The 23,466-nt window shown below is 51.5% G+C and overlaps 17 non-coding genes across 17 annotated transcripts; all 17 read right to left on the bottom strand.

Moving 5' to 3' along the window:
• Nucleotides 1-425: 425 nt before the first annotated feature.
• Nucleotides 426-546, bottom strand: LOC126333960 (5S ribosomal RNA). Its single transcript, XR_007564467.1, has one exon. It is a non-coding gene; the product is annotated as a 5S ribosomal RNA (ribosomal RNA).
• Nucleotides 547-1,840: 1,294 nt separating this feature from the next.
• LOC126333954 (5S ribosomal RNA) lies at nucleotides 1,841-1,959 on the bottom strand. Its single transcript, XR_007564462.1, has one exon. It is a non-coding gene; the product is annotated as a 5S ribosomal RNA (ribosomal RNA).
• Nucleotides 1,960-3,248: 1,289 nt separating this feature from the next.
• Nucleotides 3,249-3,367, bottom strand: LOC126333953 (5S ribosomal RNA). Its single transcript, XR_007564461.1, has one exon. It is a non-coding gene; the product is annotated as a 5S ribosomal RNA (ribosomal RNA).
• A 1,288-nt stretch (nucleotides 3,368-4,655) lies between these two features.
• On the bottom strand, nucleotides 4,656-4,774 carry LOC126333952 (5S ribosomal RNA). The gene has a single exon (XR_007564460.1). It is a non-coding gene; the product is annotated as a 5S ribosomal RNA (ribosomal RNA).
• A 1,289-nt stretch (nucleotides 4,775-6,063) lies between these two features.
• Nucleotides 6,064-6,182, bottom strand: LOC126333951 (5S ribosomal RNA). Its single transcript, XR_007564459.1, has one exon. It is a non-coding gene; the product is annotated as a 5S ribosomal RNA (ribosomal RNA).
• A 1,288-nt stretch (nucleotides 6,183-7,470) lies between these two features.
• Nucleotides 7,471-7,589, bottom strand: LOC126333950 (5S ribosomal RNA). Its single transcript, XR_007564458.1, has one exon. It is a non-coding gene; the product is annotated as a 5S ribosomal RNA (ribosomal RNA).
• A 1,289-nt stretch (nucleotides 7,590-8,878) lies between these two features.
• Nucleotides 8,879-8,997, bottom strand: LOC126333949 (5S ribosomal RNA). Its single transcript, XR_007564457.1, has one exon. It is a non-coding gene; the product is annotated as a 5S ribosomal RNA (ribosomal RNA).
• Nucleotides 8,998-10,286: 1,289 nt separating this feature from the next.
• LOC126333948 (5S ribosomal RNA) lies at nucleotides 10,287-10,405 on the bottom strand. The gene has a single exon (XR_007564456.1). It is a non-coding gene; the product is annotated as a 5S ribosomal RNA (ribosomal RNA).
• Nucleotides 10,406-11,693: 1,288 nt separating this feature from the next.
• On the bottom strand, nucleotides 11,694-11,812 carry LOC126333946 (5S ribosomal RNA). The gene has a single exon (XR_007564454.1). It is a non-coding gene; the product is annotated as a 5S ribosomal RNA (ribosomal RNA).
• A 1,288-nt stretch (nucleotides 11,813-13,100) lies between these two features.
• LOC126333945 (5S ribosomal RNA) lies at nucleotides 13,101-13,219 on the bottom strand. Its single transcript, XR_007564453.1, has one exon. It is a non-coding gene; the product is annotated as a 5S ribosomal RNA (ribosomal RNA).
• A 1,288-nt stretch (nucleotides 13,220-14,507) lies between these two features.
• On the bottom strand, nucleotides 14,508-14,626 carry LOC126333944 (5S ribosomal RNA). Its single transcript, XR_007564452.1, has one exon. It is a non-coding gene; the product is annotated as a 5S ribosomal RNA (ribosomal RNA).
• Nucleotides 14,627-15,913: 1,287 nt separating this feature from the next.
• Nucleotides 15,914-16,032, bottom strand: LOC126333943 (5S ribosomal RNA). The gene has a single exon (XR_007564451.1). It is a non-coding gene; the product is annotated as a 5S ribosomal RNA (ribosomal RNA).
• A 1,289-nt stretch (nucleotides 16,033-17,321) lies between these two features.
• On the bottom strand, nucleotides 17,322-17,440 carry LOC126333942 (5S ribosomal RNA). Its single transcript, XR_007564450.1, has one exon. It is a non-coding gene; the product is annotated as a 5S ribosomal RNA (ribosomal RNA).
• A 1,290-nt stretch (nucleotides 17,441-18,730) lies between these two features.
• On the bottom strand, nucleotides 18,731-18,848 carry LOC126333957 (5S ribosomal RNA). The gene has a single exon (XR_007564465.1). It is a non-coding gene; the product is annotated as a 5S ribosomal RNA (ribosomal RNA).
• A 1,291-nt stretch (nucleotides 18,849-20,139) lies between these two features.
• On the bottom strand, nucleotides 20,140-20,257 carry LOC126333956 (5S ribosomal RNA). Its single transcript, XR_007564464.1, has one exon. It is a non-coding gene; the product is annotated as a 5S ribosomal RNA (ribosomal RNA).
• A 1,292-nt stretch (nucleotides 20,258-21,549) lies between these two features.
• LOC126333941 (5S ribosomal RNA) lies at nucleotides 21,550-21,668 on the bottom strand. Its single transcript, XR_007564449.1, has one exon. It is a non-coding gene; the product is annotated as a 5S ribosomal RNA (ribosomal RNA).
• Nucleotides 21,669-22,953: 1,285 nt separating this feature from the next.
• LOC126333955 (5S ribosomal RNA) lies at nucleotides 22,954-23,073 on the bottom strand. The gene has a single exon (XR_007564463.1). It is a non-coding gene; the product is annotated as a 5S ribosomal RNA (ribosomal RNA).
• Between the last annotated feature and the right edge of the window lie 393 nt (nucleotides 23,074-23,466).

Raw genomic sequence — 23,466 nt, 5'->3', positions numbered from 1 at the left:
ACCACGCGAGACAGATCTGGCAGGGGTAGCGACAAGAAAGCAAGAAATGAAGACAGCCAGAGTTCCCAGGCGGTCGCCGATCCGAATATAAACGTTGTTGCTTATCTTCGGTGGTCGGACGGGAACAGGTTTTTTTTTTTTTTAATGTAGTTAGTTTTTGGAATTTAGCGCTCCTACAAAACAGTAGGCTCTGACGCATTTCAAGAGCACATCTGTCGATTCGCAGTGTTTCGTTATTTTCAACGAGTTCCTATCACTCTTCCTCCGCGCATTCTTGTACAAACTGAGTTCATTACTGTAATTTCGCATCTTTCGTTTAATACAGTAGTTTAAAAATGCTTGTGGAAGCATCTTTGTCGCACCTGAGAGTTTGTATGAAAAGAGGGCTGGCAGGTGTAGAGACATAAAATTGAAAGAAGAGAGGGAGCCAACAGGCACCCGGTGTTCCCAGGCGGTCACCCATCCAAGTACTAACCGGGCCCGATGTTGCTTAACTTCGGTGATCGGACGAGAACCGGTGTGTATTCAACATGGTATGGCGTTGGCGTCCTTATACTGTAGCCGCACGGCACAAGAAGGATTCGCCTTCCTCCCAATACACGCAATCGCCATTTTCGGTTGGCACATTTGACGCAAAGCACGTCCTTCCACCCTCGAAGGCGACGCGCAGTGCGGGCGCGCCGCCACGTGGGTCAGACGCACAACACAGCTGCTCGTTGCACCGCCCGTCATTCGTTTGGTTCGTGCGGCCTCCGACACTCGCGGGAGACGCACCTTGTTATTTGTTGTCCGTCGCAGGGATTGCGCGCGGCCGGGCGGCGGGTGGACTGCGCGGGGGTGTGGCAGTGTCCTGCTGGGACCGAGAGAAGCGTTCTCACCTGCCTGACACGCGTCGCGCTTCTAGAATATTTGCGTAATTCGCACGGTGCATAATCGGCTGTCACCTTCCGTCCCGACTTGTCCCGACTTTGCTCGGACTGCCGCTCGCTGCCGCTCGGGTCGCGGTCCATATGACAGCACAAGCACGAGGAACATCTGCGAGATGGGCGCGGGCCGAACCGGCGTGTCGAGGCGACGTGTGCGGCCGTTCGGAGCTACCAGAGCAGCTCTGTGGCCGCGCCGTGCCGTGGAAAGGTGCGAAAACATGCACACAAGACACAGGCTTTTCGACAAAGTATCCATCTCTTGTAGCGACGAAAGGTAAATTTTTGTTTACAAATTTGCCGTTGTGCACTGCTACAAAACAATATGCCCTGACGTATTTCACAACATTTCTGTCACTTCATACTGTTTTGTTATTTCCAGAGACTCTTTGGAAGTCTTCCTTGGCGCACTCTTTTCAAACTGAGTTCCTTAATATCGTATCTTACGATAGTTTAAAATCAGTATGGGAAGCATCTTTGTCACATGAGAAAGGTAGCATGAAAAAACGGCTGGCAGGGGTAGCGACAAGAAAGCAAGAAATGAAGACAGCCAGAGTTCCCAGGCGGTCGCCGATCCGAATATAAACGTTGTTGCTTATCTTCGGTGGTCGGACGGGAACAGGTTTTTTTTTTTTTTAATGTAGTTAGTTTTTGGAATTTAGCGCTCCTACAAAACAGTAGGCTCTGACGCATTTCAAGAGCACATCTGTCGATTCGCAGTGTTTCGTTATTTTCAACGAGTTCCTATCACTCTTCCTCCGCGCATTCTTGTACAAACTGAGTTCATTACTGTAATTCGCATCTTTCGTTTAATACAGTAGTTTAAAATGCTTGTGGAAGCATCTTGTCGCACCTGAGAGTTTGTATGAAAAGAGGGCTGGCAGGTGTAGAGACATAAAATTTGAAAGAAGAGAGGGAGCCAACAGCACCCGGTGTTCCCAGGCGGTCACCCATCCAAGTACTAACCGGGCCCGATGTTGCTTAACTTCGGTGATCGGACGAGAACCGGTGTATTCAACATGGTATGGCCGTTGGCGTCCTTATACTGTAGCCGCACGGCACAAGAAGGATTCGCCTCTCCTCCCAATACACGCAATCGCCATTTTCGGTGGCACATTTGACGCAAAGCACGTCCTTCCACCTCGAAGGCGACGCGCAGTGCGGCGCGCCGCCACGTGGGTCAGACGCATCAACACAGCTGCTCGTTGCACCGCCCGTCATTCGTTTGGTTCGTGCGGCCTCCGACACTCGCGGGAGACGCACCTTGTTATTGTTGTCCGTCGCAGGGATTGCGCGCGGCCGGGCGGCGGGTGGACTGCGCGGGGTGTGGCAGTGTCCTGCTGGACCGAGAGAAGCGTTCTCACCTGCCTGACACGCGTCGCGCTTCTAGATATTTGCGTAATTCGCACGGTGCATAATCGGCTGTCACCTTCCGTCCCGACTTGTCCCGACTTTGCTCGACTGCCGCTCGCTGCCGCTCGGGTCGCGGTCCATATGACAGCACAAGCACGAGGAACATCTGCGAGATGGGCGCGGGCCGAACCGGCGTGTCCGAGGCGACGTGTGCGGCCGTTCGGAGCTACCAGAGCAGCTCTGTGCCGCGCCGTGCCGTGGAAAGGTGCGAAAACATGCACACAAGACACAGGCTTTTCGACAAAGTATCCATCTCTTGTAGCGACGAAAGGTAAATTTTTGTTTACAAATTTGCCGTTGTGCACTGCTACAAAACAATATGCCCTGACGTATTTCACAACATTTCTGTCACTTCATACTGTTTTGTTATTTCCAGAGACTCTTTGGAAGTCTTCCTTGGCGCACTCTTTTCAAAACTGAGTTCCTTAATATCGTATCTTACGATAGTTTAAAATCAGTATGGAAGCATCTTTGTCACATGAGAAAGGTAGCATGAAAAAACGGCTGGCAGGGGTAGCGACAAGAAAGCAAGAAATGAAGACAGCCAGAGTTCCCAGGCGGTCGCCGATCCGAATATAAACGTTGTTGCTTATCTTCGGTGGTCGGACGGGAACAGGTTTTTTTTTTTTTAATGTAGTTAGTTTTTGGAATTTAGCGCTCCTACAAAACAGTAGGCTCTGACGCATTTCAAGAGCACATCTGTCGATTCGCAGTGTTTCGTTATTTTCAACGAGTTCCTATCACTCTTCCTCCGCGCATTCTTGTACAAACTGAGTTCATTACTGTAATTTCGCATCTTTCGTTTAATACAGTAGTTTAAAATGCTTGTGGAAGCATCTTTGTCGCACCTGAGAGTTTGTATGAAAAGAGGGCTGGCAGGTGTAGAGACATAAAATTTGAAAGAAGAGAGGGAGCCAACAGCACCCGGTGTTCCCAGGCGGTCACCCATCCAAGTACTAACCGGGCCCGATGTTGCTTAACTTCGGTGATCGGACGAGAACCGGTGTATTCAACATGGTATGGCCGTTGGCGTCCTTATACTGTAGCCGCACGGCACAAGAAGGATTCGCCTCTCCTCCCAATACACGCAATCGCCATTTTCGGTGGCACATTTGACGCAAAGCACGTCCTTCCACCTCGAAGGCGACGCGCAGTGCGGCGCGCCGCCACGTGGGTCAGACGCACAACACAGCTGCTCGTTGCACCGCCCGTCATTCGTTTGGTTCGTGCGGCCTCCGACACTCGCGGGAGACGCACCTTGTTATTGTTGTCCGTCGCAGGGATTGCGCGCGGCCGGGCGGCGGGTGGACTGCGCGGGGTGTGGCAGTGTCCTGCTGGACCGAGAGAAGCGTTCTCACCTGCCTGACACGCGTCGCGCTTCTAGATATTTGCGTAATTCGCACGGTGCATAATCGGCTGTCACCTTCCGTCCCGACTTGTCCCGACTTTGCTCGACTGCCGCTCGCTGCCGCTCGGGTCGCGGTCCATATGACAGCACAAGCACGAGGAACATCTGCGAGATGGGCGCGGGCCGAACCGGCGTGTCCGAGGCGACGTGTGCGGCCGTTCGGAGCTACCAGAGCAGCTCTGTGCCGCGCCGTGCCGTGGAAAGGTGCGAAAACATGCACACAAGACACAGGCTTTTCGACAAAGTATCCATCTCTTGTAGCGACGAAAGGTAAATTTTTGTTTACAAATTTGCCGTTGTGCACTGCTACAAAACAATATGCCCTGACGTATTTCACAACATTTCTGTCACTTCATACTGTTTTGTTATTTCCAGAGACTCTTTGGAAGTCTTCCTTGGCGCACTCTTTTCAAACTGAGTTCCTTAATATCGTATCTTACGATAGTTTAAAATCAGTATGGAAGCATCTTTGTCACATGAGAAAGGTAGCATGAAAAAACGGCTGGCAGGGGTAGCGACAAGAAAGCAAGAAATGAAGACAGCCAGAGTTCCCAGGCGGTCGCCGATCCGAATATAAACGTTGTTGCTTATCTTCGGTGGTCGGACGGGAACAGGTTTTTTTTTTTTTTAATGTAGTTAGTTTTTGGAATTTAGCGCTCCTACAAAACAGTAGGCTCTGACGCATTTCAAGAGCACATCTGTCGATTCGCAGTGTTTCGTTATTTTCAACGAGTTCCTATCACTCTTCCTCCGCGCATTCTTGTACAAACTGAGTTCATTACTGTAATTTCGCATCTTTCGTTTAATACAGTAGTTTAAAATGCTTGTGGAAGCATCTTTGTCGCACCTGAGAGTTTGTATGAAAAGAGGGCTGGCAGGTGTAGAGACATAAAATTTGAAAGAAGAGAGGGAGCCAACAGCACCCGGTGTTCCCAGGCGGTCACCCATCCAAGTACTAACCGGGCCCGATGTTGCTTAACTTCGGTGATCGGACGAGAACCGGTGTATTCAACATGGTATGGCCGTTGGCGTCCTTATACTGTAGCCGCACGGCACAAGAAGGATTCGCCTCTCCTCCCAATACACGCAATCGCCATTTTCGGTGGCACATTTGACGCAAAGCACGTCCTTCCACCTCGAAGGCGACGCGCAGTGCGGCGCGCCGCCACGTGGGTCAGACGCACAACACAGCTGCTCGTTGCACCGCCCGTCATTCGTTTGGTTCGTGCGGCCTCCGACACTCGCGGGAGACGCACCTTGTTATTGTTGTCCGTCGCAGGGATTGCGCGCGGCCGGGCGGCGGGTGGATCTGCGCGGGGTGTGGCAGTGTCCTGCTGGACCGAGAGAAGCGTTCTCACCTGCCTGACACGCGTCGCGCTTCTAGATATTTGCGTAATTCGCACGGTGCATAATCGGCTGTCACCTTCCGTCCCGACTTGTCCCGACTTTGCTCGACTGCCGCTCGCTGCCGCTCGGGTCGCGGTCCATATGACAGCACAAGCACGAGGAACATCTGCGAGATGGGCGCGGGCCGAACCGGCGTGTCCGAGGCGACGTGTGCGGCCGTTCGGAGCTACCAGAGCAGCTCTGTGCCGCGCCGTGCCGTGGAAAGGTGCGAAAACATGCACACAAGACACAGGCTTTTCGACAAAGTATCCATCTCTTGTAGCGACGAAAGGTAAATTTTTGTTTACAAATTTGCCGTTGTGCACTGCTACAAAACAATATGCCCTGACGTATTTCACAACATTTCTGTCACTTCATACTGTTTTGTTATTTCCAGAGACTCTTTGGAAGTCTTCCTTGGCGCACTCTTTTCAAACTGAGTTCCTTAATATCGTATCTTACGATAGTTTAAAATCAGTATGGAAGCATCTTTGTCACATGAGAAAGGTAGCATGAAAAAACGGCTGGCAGGGGTAGCGACAAGAAAGCAAGAAATGAAGACAGCCAGAGTTCCCAGGCGGTCGCCGATCCGAATATAAACGTTGTTGCTTATCTTCGGTGGTCGGACGGGAACAGGTTTTTTTTTTTTTTAATGTAGTTAGTTTTTGGAATTTAGCGCTCCTACAAAACAGTAGGCTCTGACGCATTTCAAGAGCACATCTGTCGATTCGCAGTGTTTCGTTATTTTCAACGAGTTCCTATCACTCTTCCTCCGCGCATTCTTGTACAAACTGAGTTCATTACTGTAATTTCGCATCTTTCGTTTAATACAGTAGTTTAAAATGCTTGTGGAAGCATCTTTGTCGCACCTGAGAGTTTGTATGAAAAGAGGGCTGGCAGGTGTAGAGACATAAAATTTGAAAGAAGAGAGGGAGCCAACAGCACCCGGTGTTCCCAGGCGGTCACCCATCCAAGTACTAACCGGGCCCGATGTTGCTTAACTTCGGTGATCGGACGAGAACCGGTGTATTCAACATGGTATGGCCGTTGGCGTCCTTATACTGTAGCCGCACGGCACAAGAAGGATTCGCCTCTCCTCCCAATACACGCAATCGCCATTTTCGGTGGCACATTTGACGCAAAGCACGTCCTTCCACCTCGAAGGCGACGCGCAGTGCGGCGCGCCGCCACGTGGGTCAGACGCACAACACAGCTGCTCGTTGCACCGCCCGTCATTCGTTTGGTTCGTGCGGCCTCCGACACTCGCGGGAGACGCACCTTGTTATTGTTGTCCGTCGCAGGGATTGCGCGCGGCCGGGCGGCGGGTGGACTGCGCGGGGTGTGGCAGTGTCCTGCTGGACCGAGAGAAGCGTTCTCACCTGCCTGACACGCGTCGCGCTTCTAGATATTTGCGTAATTCGCACGGTGCATAATCGGCTGTCACCTTCCGTCCCGACTTGTCCCGACTTTGCTCGACTGCCGCTCGCTGCCGCTCGGGTCGCGGTCCATATGACAGCACAAGCACGAGGAACATCTGCGAGATGGGCGCGGGCCGAACCGGCGTGTCCGAGGCGACGTGTGCGGCCGTTCGGAGCTACCAGAGCAGCTCTGTGCCGCGCCGTGCCGTGGAAAGGTGCGAAAACATGCACACAAGACACAGGCTTTTCGACAAAGTATCCATCTCTTGTAGCGACGAAAGGTAAATTTTTGTTTACAAATTTGCCGTTGTGCACTGCTACAAAACAATATGCCCTGACGTATTTCACAACATTTCTGTCACTTCATACTGTTTTGTTATTTCCAGAGACTCTTTGGAAGTCTTCCTTGGCGCACTCTTTTCAAACTGAGTTCCTTAATATCGTATCTTACGATAGTTTAAAATCAGTATGGAAGCATCTTTGTCACATGAGAAAGGTAGCATGAAAAAACGGCTGGCAGGGGTAGCGACAAGAAAGCAAGAAATGAAGACAGCCAGAGTTCCCAGGCGGTCGCCGATCCGAATATAAACGTTGTTGCTTATCTTCGGTGGTCGGACGGGAACAGGTTTTTTTTTTTTTTAATGTAGTTAGTTTTTGGAATTTAGCGCTCCTACAAAACAGTAGGCTCTGACGCATTTCAAGAGCACATCTGTCGATTCGCAGTGTTTCGTTATTTTCAACGAGTTCCTATCACTCTTCCTCCGCGCATTCTTGTACAAACTGAGTTCATTACTGTAATTTCGCATCTTTCGTTTAATACAGTAGTTTAAAATGCTTGTGGAAGCATCTTTGTCGCACCTGAGAGTTTGTATGAAAAGAGGGCTGGCAGGTGTAGAGACATAAAATTTGAAAGAAGAGAGGGAGCCAACAGCACCCGGTGTTCCCAGGCGGTCACCCATCCAAGTACTAACCGGGCCCGATGTTGCTTAACTTCGGTGATCGGACGAGAACCGGTGTATTCAACATGGTATGGCCGTTGGCGTCCTTATACTGTAGCCGCACGGCACAAGAAGGATTCGCCTCTCCTCCCAATACACGCAATCGCCATTTTCGGTGGCACATTTGACGCAAAGCACGTCCTTCCACCTCGAAGGCGACGCGCAGTGCGGCGCGCCGCCACGTGGGTCAGACGCACAACACAGCTGCTCGTTGCACCGCCCGTCATTCGTTTGGTTCGTGCGGCCTCCGACACTCGCGGGAGACGCACCTTGTTATTGTTGTCCGTCGCAGGGATTGCGCGCGGCCGGGCGGCGGGTGGACTGCGCGGGGTGTGGCAGTGTCCTGCTGGACCGAGAGAAGCGTTCTCACCTGCCTGACACGCGTCGCGCTTCTAGATATTTGCGTAATTTCGCACGGTGCATAATCGGCTGTCACCTTCCGTCCCGACTTGTCCCGACTTTGCTCGACTGCCGCTCGCTGCCGCTCGGGTCGCGGTCCATATGACAGCACAAGCACGAGGAACATCTGCGAGATGGGCGCGGGCCGAACCGGCGTGTCCGAGGCGACGTGTGCGGCCGTTCGGAGCTACCAGAGCAGCTCTGTGCCGCGCCGTGCCGTGGAAAGGTGCGAAAACATGCACACAAGACACAGGCTTTTCGACAAAGTATCCATCTCTTGTAGCGACGAAAGGTAAATTTTTGTTTACAAATTTGCCGTTGTGCACTGCTACAAAACAATATGCCCTGACGTATTTCACAACATTTCTGTCACTTCATACTGTTTTGTTATTTCCAGAGACTCTTTGGAAGTCTTCCTTGGCGCACTCTTTTCAAACTGAGTTCCTTAATATCGTATCTTACGATAGTTTAAAATCAGTATGGAAGCATCTTTGTCACATGAGAAAGGTAGCATGAAAAAACGGCTGGCAGGGGTAGCGACAAGAAAGCAAGAAATGAAGACAGCCAGAGTTCCCAGGCGGTCGCCGATCCGAATATAAACGTTGTTGCTTATCTTCGGTGGTCGGACGGGAACAGGTTTTTTTTTTTTTTAATGTAGTTAGTTTTTGGAATTTAGCGCTCCTACAAAACAGTAGGCTCTGACGCATTTCAAGAGCACATCTGTCGATTCGCAGTGTTTCGTTATTTTCAACGAGTTCCTATCACTCTTCCTCCGCGCATTCTTGTACAAACTGAGTTCATTACTGTAATTTCGCATCTTTCGTTTAATACAGTAGTTTAAAATGCTTGTGGAAGCATCTTTGTCGCACCTGAGAGTTTGTATGAAAAGAGGGCTGGCAGGTGTAGAGACATAAAATTTGAAAGAAGAGAGGGAGCCAACAGCACCCGGTGTTCCCAGGCGGTCACCCATCCAAGTACTAACCGGGCCCGATGTTGCTTAACTTCGGTGATCGGACGAGAACCGGTGTATTCAACATGGTATGGCCGTTGGCGTCCTTATACTGTAGCCGCACGGCACAAGAAGGATTCGCCTCTCCTCCCAATACACGCAATCGCCATTTTCGGTGGCACATTTGACGCAAAGCACGTCCTTCCACCTCGAAGGCGACGCGCAGTGCGGCGCGCCGCCACGTGGGTCAGACGCACAACACAGCTGCTCGTTGCACCGCCCGTCATTCGTTTGGTTCGTGCGGCCTCCGACACTCGCGGGAGACGCACCTTGTTATTGTTGTCCGTCGCAGGGATTGCGCGCGGCCGGGCGGCGGGTGGACTGCGCGGGGTGTGGCAGTGTCCTGCTGGACCGAGAGAAGCGTTCTCACCTGCCTGACACGCGTCGCGCTTCTAGATATTTGCGTAATTCGCACGGTGCATAATCGGCTGTCACCTTCCGTCCCGACTTGTCCCGACTTTGCTCGACTGCCGCTCGCTGCCGCTCGGGTCGCGGTCCATATGACAGCACAAGCACGAGGAACATCTGCGAGATGGGCGCGGGCCGAACCGGCGTGTCCGAGGCGACGTGTGCGGCCGTTCGGAGCTACCAGAGCAGCTCTGTGCCGCGCCGTGCCGTGGAAAGGTGCGAAAACATGCACACAAGACACAGGCTTTTCGACAAAGTATCCATCTCTTGTAGCGACGAAAGGTAAATTTTTGTTTACAAATTTGCCGTTGTGCACTGCTACAAAACAATATGCCCTGACGTATTTCACAACATTTCTGTCACTTCATACTGTTTTGTTATTTCCAGAGACTCTTTGGAAGTCTTCCTTGGCGCACTCTTTTCAAACTGAGTTCCTTAATATCGTATCTTACGATAGTTTAAAATCAGTATGGAAGCATCTTTGTCACATGAGAAAGGTAGCATGAAAAAACGGCTGGCAGGGGTAGCGACAAGAAAGCAAGAAATGAAGACAGCCAGAGTTCCCAGGCGGTCGCCGATCCGAATATAAACGTTGTTGCTTATCTTCGGTGGTCGGACGGGAACAGGTTTTTTTTTTTTTTTAATGTAGTTAGTTTTTGGAATTTAGCGCTCCTACAAAACAGTAGGCTCTGACGCATTTCAAGAGCACATCTGTCGATTCGCAGTGTTTCGTTATTTTCAACGAGTTCCTATCACTCTTCCTCCGCGCATTCTTGTACAAACTGAGTTCATTACTGTAATTTCGCATCTTTCGTTTAATACAGTAGTTTAAAATGCTTGTGGAAGCATCTTTGTCGCACCTGAGAGTTTGTATGAAAAGAGGGCTGGCAGGTGTAGAGACATAAAATTTGAAAGAAGAGAGGGAGCCAACAGCACCCGGTGTTCCCAGGCGGTCACCCATCCAAGTACTAACCGGGCCCGATGTTGCTTAACTTCGGTGATCGGACGAGAACCGGTGTATTCAACATGGTATGGCCGTTGGCGTCCTTATACTGTAGCCGCACGGCACAAGAAGGATTCGCCTCTCCTCCCAATACACGCAATCGCCATTTTCGGTGGCACATTTGACGCAAAGCACGTCCTTCCACCTCGAAGGCGACGCGCAGTGCGGCGCGCCGCCACGTGGGTCAGACGCACAACACAGCTGCTCGTTGCACCGCCCGTCATTCGTTTGGTTCGTGCGGCCTCCGACACTCGCGGGAGACGCACCTTGTTATTGTTGTCCGTCGCAGGGATTGCGCGCGGCCGGGCGGCGGGTGGACTGCGCGGGGTGTGGCAGTGTCCTGCTGGACCGAGAGAAGCGTTCTCACCTGCCTGACACGCGTCGCGCTTCTAGATATTTGCGTAATTCGCACGGTGCATAATCGGCTGTCACCTTCCGTCCCGACTTGTCCCGACTTTGCTCGACTGCCGCTCGCTGCCGCTCGGGTCGCGGTCCATATGACAGCACAAGCACGAGGAACATCTGCGAGATGGGCGCGGGCCGAACCGGCGTGTCCGAGGCGACGTGTGCGGCCGTTCGGAGCTACCAGAGCAGCTCTGTGCCGCGCCGTGCCGTGGAAAGGTGCGAAAACATGCACACAAGACACAGGCTTTTCGACAAAGTATCCATCTCTTGTAGCGACGAAAGGTAAATTTTTGTTTACAAATTTGCCGTTGTGCACTGCTACAAAACAATATGCCCTGACGTATTTCACAACATTTCTGTCACTTCATACTGTTTTGTTATTTCCAGAGACTCTTTGGAAGTCTTCCTTGGCGCACTCTTTTCAAACTGAGTTCCTTAATATCGTATCTTACGATAGTTTAAAATCAGTATGGAAGCATCTTTGTCACATGAGAAAGGTAGCATGAAAAAACGGCTGGCAGGGGTAGCGACAAGAAAGCAAGAAATGAAGACAGCCAGAGTTCCCAGGCGGTCGCCGATCCGAATATAAACGTTGTTGCTTATCTTCGGTGGTCGGACGGGAACAGGTTTTTTTTTTTTTTAATGTAGTTAGTTTTTGGAATTTAGCGCTCCTACAAAACAGTAGGCTCTGACGCATTTCAAGAGCACATCTGTCGATTCGCAGTGTTTCGTTATTTTCAACGAGTTCCTATCACTCTTCCTCCGCGCATTCTTGTACAAACTGAGTTCATTACTGTAATTTCGCATCTTTCGTTTAATACAGTAGTTTAAAATGCTTGTGGAAGCATCTTTGTCGCACCTGAGAGTTTGTATGAAAAGAGGGCTGGCAGGTGTAGAGACATAAAATTTGAAAGAAGAGAGGGAGCCAACAGCACCCGGTGTTCCCAGGCGGTCACCCATCCAAGTACTAACCGGGCCCGATGTTGCTTAACTTCGGTGATCGGACGAGAACCGGTGTATTCAACATGGTATGGCCGTTGGCGTCCTTATACTGTAGCCGCACGGCACAAGAAGGATTCGCCTCTCCTCCCAATACACGCAATCGCCATTTTCGGTGGCACATTTGACGCAAAGCACGTCCTTCCACCTCGAAGGCGACGCGCAGTGCGGCGCGCCGCCACGTGGGTCAGACGCACAACACAGCTGCTCGTTGCACCGCCCGTCATTCGTTTGGTTCGTGCGGCCTCCGACACTCGCGGGAGACGCACCTTGTTATTGTTGTCCGTCGCAGGGATTGCGCGCGGCCGGGCGGCGGGTGGACTGCGCGGGGTGTGGCAGTGTCCTGCTGGACCGAGAGAAGCGTTCTCACCTGCCTGACACGCGTCGCGCTTCTAGATATTTGCGTAATTCGCACGGTGCATAATCGGCTGTCACCTTCCGTCCCGACTTGTCCCGACTTTGCTCGACTGCCGCTCGCTGCCGCTCGGGTCGCGGTCCATATGACAGCACAAGCACGAGGAACATCTGCGAGATGGGCGCGGGCCGAACCGGCGTGTCCGAGGCGACGTGTGCGGCCGTTCGGAGCTACCAGAGCAGCTCTGTGCCGCGCCGTGCCGTGGAAAGGTGCGAAAACATGCACACAAGACACAGGCTTTTCGACAAAGTATCCATCTCTTGTAGCGACGAAAGGTAAATTTTTGTTTACAAATTTGCCGTTGTGCACTGCTACAAAACAATATGCCCTGACGTATTTCACAACATTTCTGTCACTTCATACTGTTTTGTTATTTCCAGAGACTCTTTGGAAGTCTTCCTTGGCGCACTCTTTTCAAACTGAGTTCCTTAATATCGTATCTTACGATAGTTTAAAATCAGTATGGAAGCATCTTTGTCACATGAGAAAGGTAGCATGAAAAAACGGCTGGCAGGGGTAGCGACAAGAAAGCAAGAAATGAAGACAGCCAGAGTTCCCAGGCGGTCGCCGATCCGAATATAAACGTTGTTGCTTATCTTCGGTGGTCGGACGGGAACAGGTTTTTTTTTTTTTTAATGTAGTTAGTTTTTGGAATTTAGCGCTCCTACAAAACAGTAGGCTCTGACGCATTTCAAGAGCACATCTGTCGATTCGCAGTGTTTCGTTATTTTCAACGAGTTCCTATCACTCTTCCTCCGCGCATTCTTGTACAAACTGAGTTCATTACTGTAATTTCGCATCTTTCGTTTAATACAGTAGTTTAAAATGCTTGTGGAAGCATCTTTGTCGCACCTGAGAGTTTGTATGAAAAGAGGGCTGGCAGGTGTAGAGACATAAAATTTGAAAGAAGAGAGGGAGCCAACAGCACCCGGTGTTCCCAGGCGGTCACCCATCCAAGTACTAACCGGGCCCGATGTTGCTTAACTTCGGTGATCGGACGAGAACCGGTGTATTCAACATGGTATGGCCGTTGGCGTCCTTATACTGTAGCCGCACGGCACAAGAAGGATTCGCCTCTCCTCCCAATACACGCAATCGCCATTTTCGGTGGCACATTTGACGCAAAGCACGTCCTTCCACCTCGAAGGCGACGCGCAGTGCGGCGCGCCGCCACGTGGGTCAGACGCACAACACAGCTGCTCGTTGCACCGCCCGTCATTCGTTTGGTTCGTGCGGCCTCCGACACTCGCGGGAGACGCACCTTGTTATTGTTGTCCGTCGCAGGGATTGCGCGCGGCCGGGCGGCGGGTGGACTGCGCGGGGTGTGGCAGTGTCCTGCTGGACCGAGAGAAGCGTTCTCACCTGCCTGACACGCGTCGCGCTTCTAGATATTTGCGTAATTCGCACGGTGCATAATCGGCTGTCACCTTCCGTCCCGACTTGTCCCGACTTTGCTCGACTGCCGCTCGCTGCCGCTCGGGTCGCGGTCCATATGACAGCACAAGCACGAGGAACATCTGCGAGATGGGCGCGGGCCGAACCGGCGTGTCCGAGGCGACGTGTGCGGCCGTTCGGAGCTACCAGAGCAGCTCTGTGCCGCGCCGTGCCGTGGAAAGGTGCGAAAACATGCACACAAGACACAGGCTTTTCGACAAAGTATCCATCTCTTGTAGCGACGAAAGGTAAATTTTTGTTTACAAATTTGCCGTTGTGCACTGCTACAAAACAATATGCCCTGACGTATTTCACAACATTTCTGTCACTTCATACTGTTTTGTTATTTCCAGAGACTCTTTGGAAGTCTTCCTTGGCGCACTCTTTTCAAACTGAGTTCCTTAATATCGTATCTTACGATAGTTTAAAATCAGTATGGAAGCATCTTTGTCACATGAGAAAGGTAGCATGAAAAAACGGCTGGCAGGGGTAGCGACAAGAAAGCAAGAAATGAAGACAGCCAGAGTTCCCAGGCGGTCGCCGATCCGAATATAAACGTTGTTGCTTATCTTCGGTGGTCGGACGGGAACAGGTTTTTTTTTTTTTTAATGTAGTTAGTTTTTGGAATTTAGCGCTCCTACAAAACAGTAGGCTCTGACGCATTTCAAGAGCACATCTGTCGATTCGCAGTGTTTCGTTATTTTCAACGAGTTCCTATCACTCTTCCTCCGCGCATTCTTGTACAAACTGAGTTCATTACTGTAATTTCGCATCTTTCGTTTAATACAGTAGTTTAAAATGCTTGTGGAAGCATCTTTGTCGCACCTGAGAGTTTGTATGAAAAGAGGGCTGGCAGGTGTAGAGACATAAAATTTGAAAGAAGAGAGGGAGCCAACAGCACCCGGTGTTCCCAGGCGGTCACCCATCCAAGTACTAACCGGGCCCGATGTTGCTTAACTTCGGTGATCGGACGAGAACCGGTGTATTCAACATGGTATGGCCGTTGGCGTCCTTATACTGTAGCCGCACGGCACAAGAAGGATTCGCCTCTCCTCCCAATACACGCAATCGCCATTTTCGGTGGCACATTTGACGCAAAGCACGTCCTTCCACCTCGAAGGCGACGCGCAGTGCGGCGCGCCGCCACGTGGGTCAGACGCACAACACAGCTGCTCGTTGCACCGCCCGTCATTCGTTTGGTTCGTGCGGCCTCCGACACTCGCGGGAGACGCACCTTGTTATTGTTGTCCGTCGCAGGGATTGCGCGCGGCCGGGCGGCGGGTGGACTGCGCGGGGTGTGGCAGTGTCCTGCTGGACCGAGAGAAGCGTTCTCACCTGCCTGACACGCGTCGCGCTTCTAGATATTTGCGTAATTCGCACGGTGCATAATCGGCTGTCACCTTCCGTCCCGACTTGTCCCGACTTTGCTCGACTGCCGCTCGCTGCCGCTCGGGTCGCGGTCCATATGACAGCACAAGCACGAGGAACATCTGCGAGATGGGCGCGGGCCGAACCGGCGTGTCCGAGGCGACGTGTGCGGCCGTTCGGAGCTACCAGAGCAGCTCTGTGCCGCGCCGTGCCGTGGAAAGGTGCGAAAACATGCACACAAGACACAGGCTTTTCGACAAAGTATCATCTCTTGTAGCGACGAAAGGTAAATTTTTGTTTACAAATTTGCCGTTGTGCACTGCTACAAAACAATATGCCCTGACGTATTTCACAACATTTCTGTCACTTCATACTGTTTTGTTATTTCCAGAGACTCTTTGGAAGTCTTCCTTGGCGCACTCTTTTCAAACTGAGTTCCTTAATATCGTATCTTACGATAGTTTAAAATCAGTATGGAAGCATCTTTGTCACATGAGAAAGGTAGCATGAAAAAACGGCTGGCAGGGGTAGCGACAAGAAAGCAAGAAATGAAGACAGCCAGAGTTCCCAGGCGGTCGCCGATCCGAATATAAACGTTGTTGCTTATCTTCGGTGGTCGGACGGGAACAGGTTTTTTTTTTTTTTAATGTAGTTAGTTTTTGGAATTTAGCGCTCCTACAAAACAGTAGGCTCTGACGCATTTCAAGAGCACATCTGTCGATTCGCAGTGTTTCGTTATTTTCAACGAGTTCCTATCACTCTTCCTCCGCGCATTCTTGTACAAACTGAGTTCATTACTGTAATTTCGCATCTTTCGTTTAATACAGTAGTTTAAAATGCTTGTGGAAGCATCTTTGTCGCACCTGAGAGTTTGTATGAAAAGAGGGCTGGCAGGTGTAGAGACATAAAATTTGAAAGAAGAGAGGGAGCCAACAGCACCCGGTGTTCCCAGGCGGTCACCCATCCAAGTACTAACCGGGCCCGATGTTGCTTAACTTCGGTGATCGGACGAGAACCGGTGTATTCAACATGGTATGGCCGTTGGCGTCCTTATACTGTAGCCGCACGGCACAAGAAGGATTCGCCTCTCCTCCCAATACACGCAATCGCCATTTTCGGTGGCACATTTGACGCAAAGCACGTCCTTCCACCTCGAAGGCGACGCGCAGTGCGGCGCGCCGCCACGTGGGTCAGACGCACAACACAGCTGCTCGTTGCACCGCCCGTCATTCGTTTGGTTCGTGCGGCCCTCCGACACTCGCGGGAGACGCACCTTGTTATTGTTGTCCGTCGCAGGGATTGCGCGCGGCCGGGCGGCGGGTGGACTGCGCGGGGTGTGGCAGTGTCCTGCTGGACCGAGAGAAGCGTTCTCACCTGCCTGACACGCGTCGCGCTTCTAGATATTTGCGTAATTCGCACGGTGCATAATCGGCTGTCACCTTCCGTCCCGACTTGTCCCGACTTTGCTCGACTGCCGCTCGCTGCCGCTCGGGTCGCGGTCCATATGACAGCACAAGCACGAGGAACATCTGCGAGATGGGCGCGGGCCGAACCGGGCGTGTCCGAGGCGACGTGTGCGGCCGTTCGGAGCTACCAGAGCAGCTCTGTGCCGCGCCGTGCCGTGGAAAGGTGCGAAAACATGCACACAAGACACAGGCTTTTCGACAAAGTATCCATCTCTTGTAGCGACGAAAGGTAAATTTTTGTTTACAAATTTGCCGTTGTGCACTGCTACAAAACAATATGCCCTGACGTATTTCACAACATTTCTGTCACTTCATACTGTTTTGTTATTTCCAGAGACTCTTTGGAAGTCTTCCTTGGCGCACTCTTTCAAACTGAGTTCCTTAATATCGTATCTTACGATAGTTTAAAATCAGTATGGAAGCATCTTTGTCACATGAGAAAGGTAGCATGAAAAAACGGCTGGCAGGGGTAGCGACAAGAAAGCAAGAAATGAAGACAGCCAGAGTTCCCAGGCGGTCGCCGATCCGAATATAAACGTTGTTGCTTATCTTCGGTGGTCGGACGGGAACAGGTTTTTTTTTTTTTTAATGTAGTTAGTTTTTGGAATTTAGCGCTCCTACAAAACAGTAGGCTCTGACGCATTTCAAGAGCACATCTGTCGATTCGCAGTGTTTCGTTATTTTCAACGAGTTCCTATCACTCTTCCTCCGCGCATTCTTGTACAAACTGAGTTCATTACTGTAATTTCGCATCTTTCGTTTAATACAGTAGTTTAAAATGCTTGTGGAAGCATCTTTGTCGCACCTGAGAGTTTGTATGAAAAGAGGGCTGGCAGGTGTAGAGACATAAAATTTGAAAGAAGAGAGGGAGCCAACAGCACCCGGTGTTCCCAGGCGGTCACCCATCCAAGTACTAACCGGGCCCGATGTTGCTTAACTTCGGTGATCGGACGAGAACCGGTGTATTCAACATGGTATGGCCGTTGGCGTCCTTATACTGTAGCCGCACGGCACAAGAAGGATTCGCCTCTCCTCCCAATACACGCAATCGCCATTTTCGGTGGCACATTTGACGCAAAGCACGTCCTTCCACCTCGAAGGCGACGCGCAGTGCGGCGCGCCGCCACGTGGGTCAGACGCACAACACAGCTGCTCGTTGCACCGCCCGTCATTCGTTTGGTTCGTGCGGCCTCCGACACTCGCGGGAGACGCACCTTGTTATTGTTGTCCGTCGCAGGGATTGCGCGCGGCCGGGCGGCGGGTGGACTGCGCGGGGTGTGGCAGTGTCCTGCTGGACCGAGAGAAGCGTTCTCACCTGCCTGACACGCGTCGCGCTTCTAGATATTTGCGTAATTCGCACGGTGCATAATCGGCTGTCACCTTCCGTCCCGACTTGTCCCGACTTTGCTCGACTGCCGCTCGCTGCCGCTCGGGTCGCGGTCCATATGACAGCACAAGCACGAGGAACATCTGCGAGATGGGCGCGGCCGAACCGGCGTGTCCGAGGCGACGTGTGCGGCCGTTCGGAGCTACCAGAGCAGCTCTGTGCCGCGCCGTGCCGTGGAAAGGTGCGAAAACATGCACACAAGACACAGGCTTTTCGACAAAGTATCCATCTCTTGTAGCGACGAAAGGTAAATTTTTGTTTACAAATTTGCCGTTGTGCACTGCTACAAAACAATATGCCCTGACGTATTTCACAACATTTCTGTCACTTCATACTGTTTTGTTATTTCCAGAGACTCTTTGGAAGTCTTCCTTGGCGCACTCTTTTCAAACTGAGTTCCTTAATATCGTATCTTACGATAGTTTAAAATCAGTATGGAAGCATCTTTGTCACATGAGAAAGGTAGCATGAAAAAACGGCTGGCAGGGGTAGCGACAAGAAAGCAAGAAATGAAGACAGCCAGAGTTCCCAGGCGGTCGCCGATCCGAATATAAACGTTGTTGCTTATCTTCGGTGGTCGGACGGGAACAGGTTTTTTTTTTTTTTTAATGTAGTTAGTTTTTGGAATTTAGCGCTCCTACAAAACAGTAGGCTCTGACGCATTTCAAGAGCACATCTGTCGATTTCGCAGTGTTTCGTTATTTTCAACGAGTTCCTATCACTCTTCCTCCGCGCATTCTTGTACAAACTGAGTTCATTACTGTAATTTCGCATCTTTCGTTTAATACAGTAGTTTAAAATGCTTGTGGAAGCATCTTTGTCGCACCTGAGAGTTTGTATGAAAAGAGGGGCTGGCAGGTGTAGAGACATAAAATTTGAAAGAAGAGAGGGAGCCAACAGCACCCGGTGTTCCCAGGCGGTCACCCATCCAAGTACTAACCGGGCCCGATGTTGCTTAACTTCGGTGATCGGACGAGAACGGTGTATTCAACATGGTATGGCCGTTGGCGTCCTTATACTGTAGCCGCACGGCACAAGAAGGATTCGCCTCTCCTCCCAATACACGCAATCGCCATTTTCGGTGGCACATTTGACGCAAAGCACGTCCTTCCACCTCGAAGGCGACGCGCAGTGCGGCGCGCCGCCACGTGGGTCAGACGCACAACACAGCTGCTCGTTGCACCGCCCGTCATTCGTTTGGTTCGTGCGGCCTCCGACACTCGCGGGAGACGCACCTTGTTATTGTTGTCCGTCGCAGGGATTGCGCGCGGCCGGGCGGCGGGTGGACTGCGCGGGGTGTGGCAGTGTCCTGCTGGACCGAGAGAAGCGTTCTCACCTGCCTGACACGCGTCGCGCTTCTAGATATTTGCGTAATTCGCACGGTGCATAATCGGCTGTCACCTTCCGTCCCGACTTGTCCCGACTTTGCTCGACTGCCGCTCGCTGCCGCTCGGGTCGCGGTCCATATGACAGCACAAGCACGAGGAACATCTGCGAGATGGGCGCGGGCCGAACCGGCGTGTCCGAGGCGACGTGTGCGGCCGTTCGGAGCTACCAGAGCAGCTCTGTGCCGCGCCGTGCCGTGGAAAGGTGCGAAAACATGCACACAAGACACAGGCTTTTCGACAAAGTATCCATCTCTTGTAGCGACGAAAGGTAAATTTTTGTTTACAAATTTGCCGTTGTGCACTGCTACAAAACAATATGCCCTGACGTATTTCACAACATTTCTGTCACTTCATACTGTTTTGTTATTTCCAGAGACTCTTTGGAAGTCTTCCTTGGCGCACTCTTTTCAAACTGAGTTCCTTAATATCGTATCTTACGATAGTTTAAAATCAGTATGGAAGCATCTTTGTCACATGAGAAAGGTAGCATGAAAAAACGGCTGGCAGGGGTAGCGACAAGAAAGCAAGAAATGAAGGACAGCCAGAGTTCCCAGGCGGTCGCCGATCCGAATATAAACGTTGTTGCTTATCTTCGGTGGTCGGACGGGAACAGGTTTTTTTTTTTTTTAATGTAGTTAGTTTTTGGAATTTAGCGCTCCTACAAAACAGTAGGCTCTGACGCATTTCAAGAGCACATCTGTCGATTCGCAGTGTTTCGTTATTTTCAACGAGTTCCTATCACTCTTCCTCCGCGCATTCTTGTACAAACTGAGTTCATTACTGTAATTTCGCATCTTTCGTTTAATACAGTAGTTTAAAATGCTTGTGGAAGCATCTTTGTCGCACCTGAGAGTTTGTATGAAAAAGAGGGCTGGCAGGTGTAGAGACATAAAAATTTGAAAGAAGAGAGGGAGCCAACAGCACCCGGTGTTCCCAGGCGGTCACCCATCCAAGTACTAACCGGGCCCGATGTTGCTTAACTTCGGTGATCGGACGAGAACGGTGTATTCAACATGGTATGGCCGTTGGCGTCCTTATACTGTAGCCGCACGGCACAAGAAGGATTCGCCTCTCCTCCCAATACACGCAATCGCCATTTTCGGTGGCACATTTGACGCAAAGCACGTCCTTCCACCTCGAAGGCGACGCGCAGTGCGGCGCGCCGCCACGTGGGTCCAGACGCACAACACAGCTGCTCGTTGCACCGCCCGTCATTCGTTTGGTTCGTGCGGCCTCCGACACTCGCGGGAGACGCACCTTGTTATTGTTGTCCGTCGCAGGGATTGCGCGCGGCCGGGCGGCGGGTGGACTGCGCGGGGTGTGGCAGTGTCCTGCTGGACCGAGAGAAGCGTTCTCACCTGCCTGACACGCGTCGCGCTTCTAGATATTTGCGTAATTCGCACGGTGCATAATCGGCTGTCACCTTCCGTCCCGACTTGTCCCGACTTTGCTCGACTGCCGCTCGCTGCCGCTCGGGTCGCGGTCCATATGACAGCACAAGCACGAGGAACATCTGCGAGATGGGCGCGGGCCGAACCGGCGTGTCCGAGGCGACGTGTGCGGCCGTTCGGAGCTACCAGAGCAGCTCTGTGCCGCGCCGTGCCGTGGAAAGGTGCGAAAACATGCACACAAGACACAGGCTTTTCGACAAAGTATCCATCTCTTGTAGCGACGAAAGGTAAATTTTTGTTTACAAATTTGCCGTTGTGCACTGCTACAAAACAATATGCCCTGACGTATTTCACAACATTTCTGTCACTTCATACTGTTTTTGTTATTTCCAGAGACTCTTTGGAAGTCTTCCTTGGCGCACTCTTTTCAAACTGAGTTCCTTAATATCGTATCTTACGATAGTTTAAAATCAGTATGGAAGCATCTTTGTCACATGAGAAAGGTAGCATGAAAAAACGGCTGGCAGGGGGTAGCGACAAGAAAGCAAGAAATGAAGACAGCCAGAGTTCCCAGGCGGTCGCCGATCCGAATATAAACGTTGTTGCTTATCTTCGGTGGTCGGACGGGAACAGGTTTTTTTTTTTTTTTTAATGTAGTTAGTTTTTGGAATTTAGCGCTCCTACAAAACAGTAGGCTCTGACGCATTTCAGAGCACATCTGTCGATTCGCAGTGTTTCGTTATTTTCAACGAGTTCCTATCACTCTTCCTCCGCGCATTCTTGTACAAACTGAGTTCATTACTGTAATTTCGCATCTTTCGTTTAATACAGTAGTTTAAAATGCTTGTGGAAGCATCTTTGTCGCACCTGAGAGTTTGTACGAAAAGAGGGCTGGCAGGGTGTAGAGACATAAAATTGAAAGAAGAGAGGGAGCCAACAGCACCCGGTGTTCCCAGGCGGTCACCCATCCAAGTACTAACCGGGCCCGATGTTGCTTAACTTCGGTGATCGGACGAGAACCGGTGTATTCAACATGGTATGGCCGTTGGCGTCCTTATACTGTAGCCGCACGGCACAAGAAGGATTCGCCTCTCCTCCCAATACACGCAATCGCCATTTTCGGTGGCACATTTGACGCAAAGCACGTCCTTCCACCTCGAAGGCGACGCGCAGTGCGGCGCGCCGCCACGTGGGTCAGACGCACAACACAGCTGCTCGTTTGCACCGCCGTCATTCGTTTGGTTCGTGCGGCCTCCGACACTCGCGGGAGACGCACCTTGTTATTGTTGTCCGTCGCAGGGATTGCGCGCGGCCGGGCGGCGGGTGGACTGCGCGGGGTGTGGCAGTGTCCTGCTGGACCGAGAGAAGCGTTCTCACCTGCCTGACACGCGTCGCGCTTCTAGATATTTGCGTAATTCGCACGGTGCATAATCGGCTGTCACCTTCCGTCCCGACTTGTCCGACTTTGCTCGACTGCCGCTCGCTGCCGCTCGGGTCGCGGTCCATATGACAGCACAAGCACGAGGAACATCTGCGAGATGGGCGCGGGCCGAACGGCGTGTCCGAGGCGACGTGTGCGGCCGTTCGGAGCTACCAGAGCAGCTCTGTGCCGCGCCGTGCCGTGGAAAGGTGCGAAAACATGCACACAAGACACAGGCTTTTCGACAAAGTATCCATCTCTTGTAGCGACGAAAGGTAAATTTTTGTTTACAAATTTGCCGTTGTGCACTGCTACAAAACAATATGCCCTGACGTATTTCACAACATTTCTGTCACTTCATACTGTTTTGTTATTTCCAGAGACTCTTTGGAAGTCTTCCTTGGCGCACTCTTTTCAAACTGAGTTCCTTAATATCGTATCTTACGATAGTTTAAAATCAGTATGGAAGCATCTTTGTCACATGAGAAAGGTAGCATGAAAAAACGGCTGGCAGGGGTAGCGACAAGAAAGCAAGAAATGAAGACAGCCAGAGTTCCCAGGCGGTCGCCGATCCGAATATAAACGTTGTTGCTTATCTTCGGTGGTCGGACGGGAACAGGTTTTTTTTTTTTTAATGTAGTTAGTTTTTGGAATTTAGCGCTCCTACAAAACAGTAGGCTCTGACGCATTTCAAGAGCACATCTGTCGATTCGCAGTGTTTCGTTATTTTCAACGAGTTCCTATCACTCTTCCTCCGCGCATTCTTGTACAAACTGAGTTCATTACTGTAATTTCGCATCTTTCGTTTAATACAGTAGTTTAAAATGCTTGTGGAAGCATCTTTGTCGCACCTGAGAGTTTGTATGAAAAGAGGGCTGGCAGGTGTAGAGACATAAAATTTGAAAGAAGAGAGGGAGCCAACAGCACCCGGTGTTCCCAGGCGGTCACCCATTCCAAGTACTAACCGGGCCCGATGTTGCTTAACTTCGGTGATCGGACGAGAACCGGTGTATTCAACATGGTATGGCCGTTGGCGTCCTTATACTGTAGCCGCACGGCACAAGAAGGATTCGCCTCTCCTCCCAATACACGCAATCGCCATTTTCGGTGGCACATTTGACGCAAAAGCACGTCCTTCCACCTCGAAGGCGACGCGCAGTGCGGCGCGCCGCCACGTGGGTCAGACGCACAACACAGCTGCTCGTTGCACGCCCGTCATTCGTTTGGTTCGTGCGGCCTCCGACACTCGCGGGAGACGCACCTTGTTATTGTTGTCCGTCGCAGGGATTGCGCGCGGCCGGGCGGCGGGTGGACTGCGCGGGGTGTGGCAGTGTCCTGCTGTACCGAGAGAAGCGTTCTCACCTGCCTGACACGCGTCGCGCTTCTAGATATTTGCGTAATTCGCACGGTGCATAATCGGCTGTCACC

The sequence above is a fragment of the Schistocerca gregaria genome, unplaced genomic scaffold, assembly GCF_023897955.1.
Source record: "Schistocerca gregaria isolate iqSchGreg1 unplaced genomic scaffold, iqSchGreg1.2 ptg001661l, whole genome shotgun sequence".
Taxonomy (NCBI): domain Eukaryota; kingdom Metazoa; phylum Arthropoda; class Insecta; order Orthoptera; family Acrididae; genus Schistocerca; species Schistocerca gregaria.
Note: the sequence above shows the minus strand (reverse complement) of the source record. Positions and strands in the feature narration are given on the sequence as shown.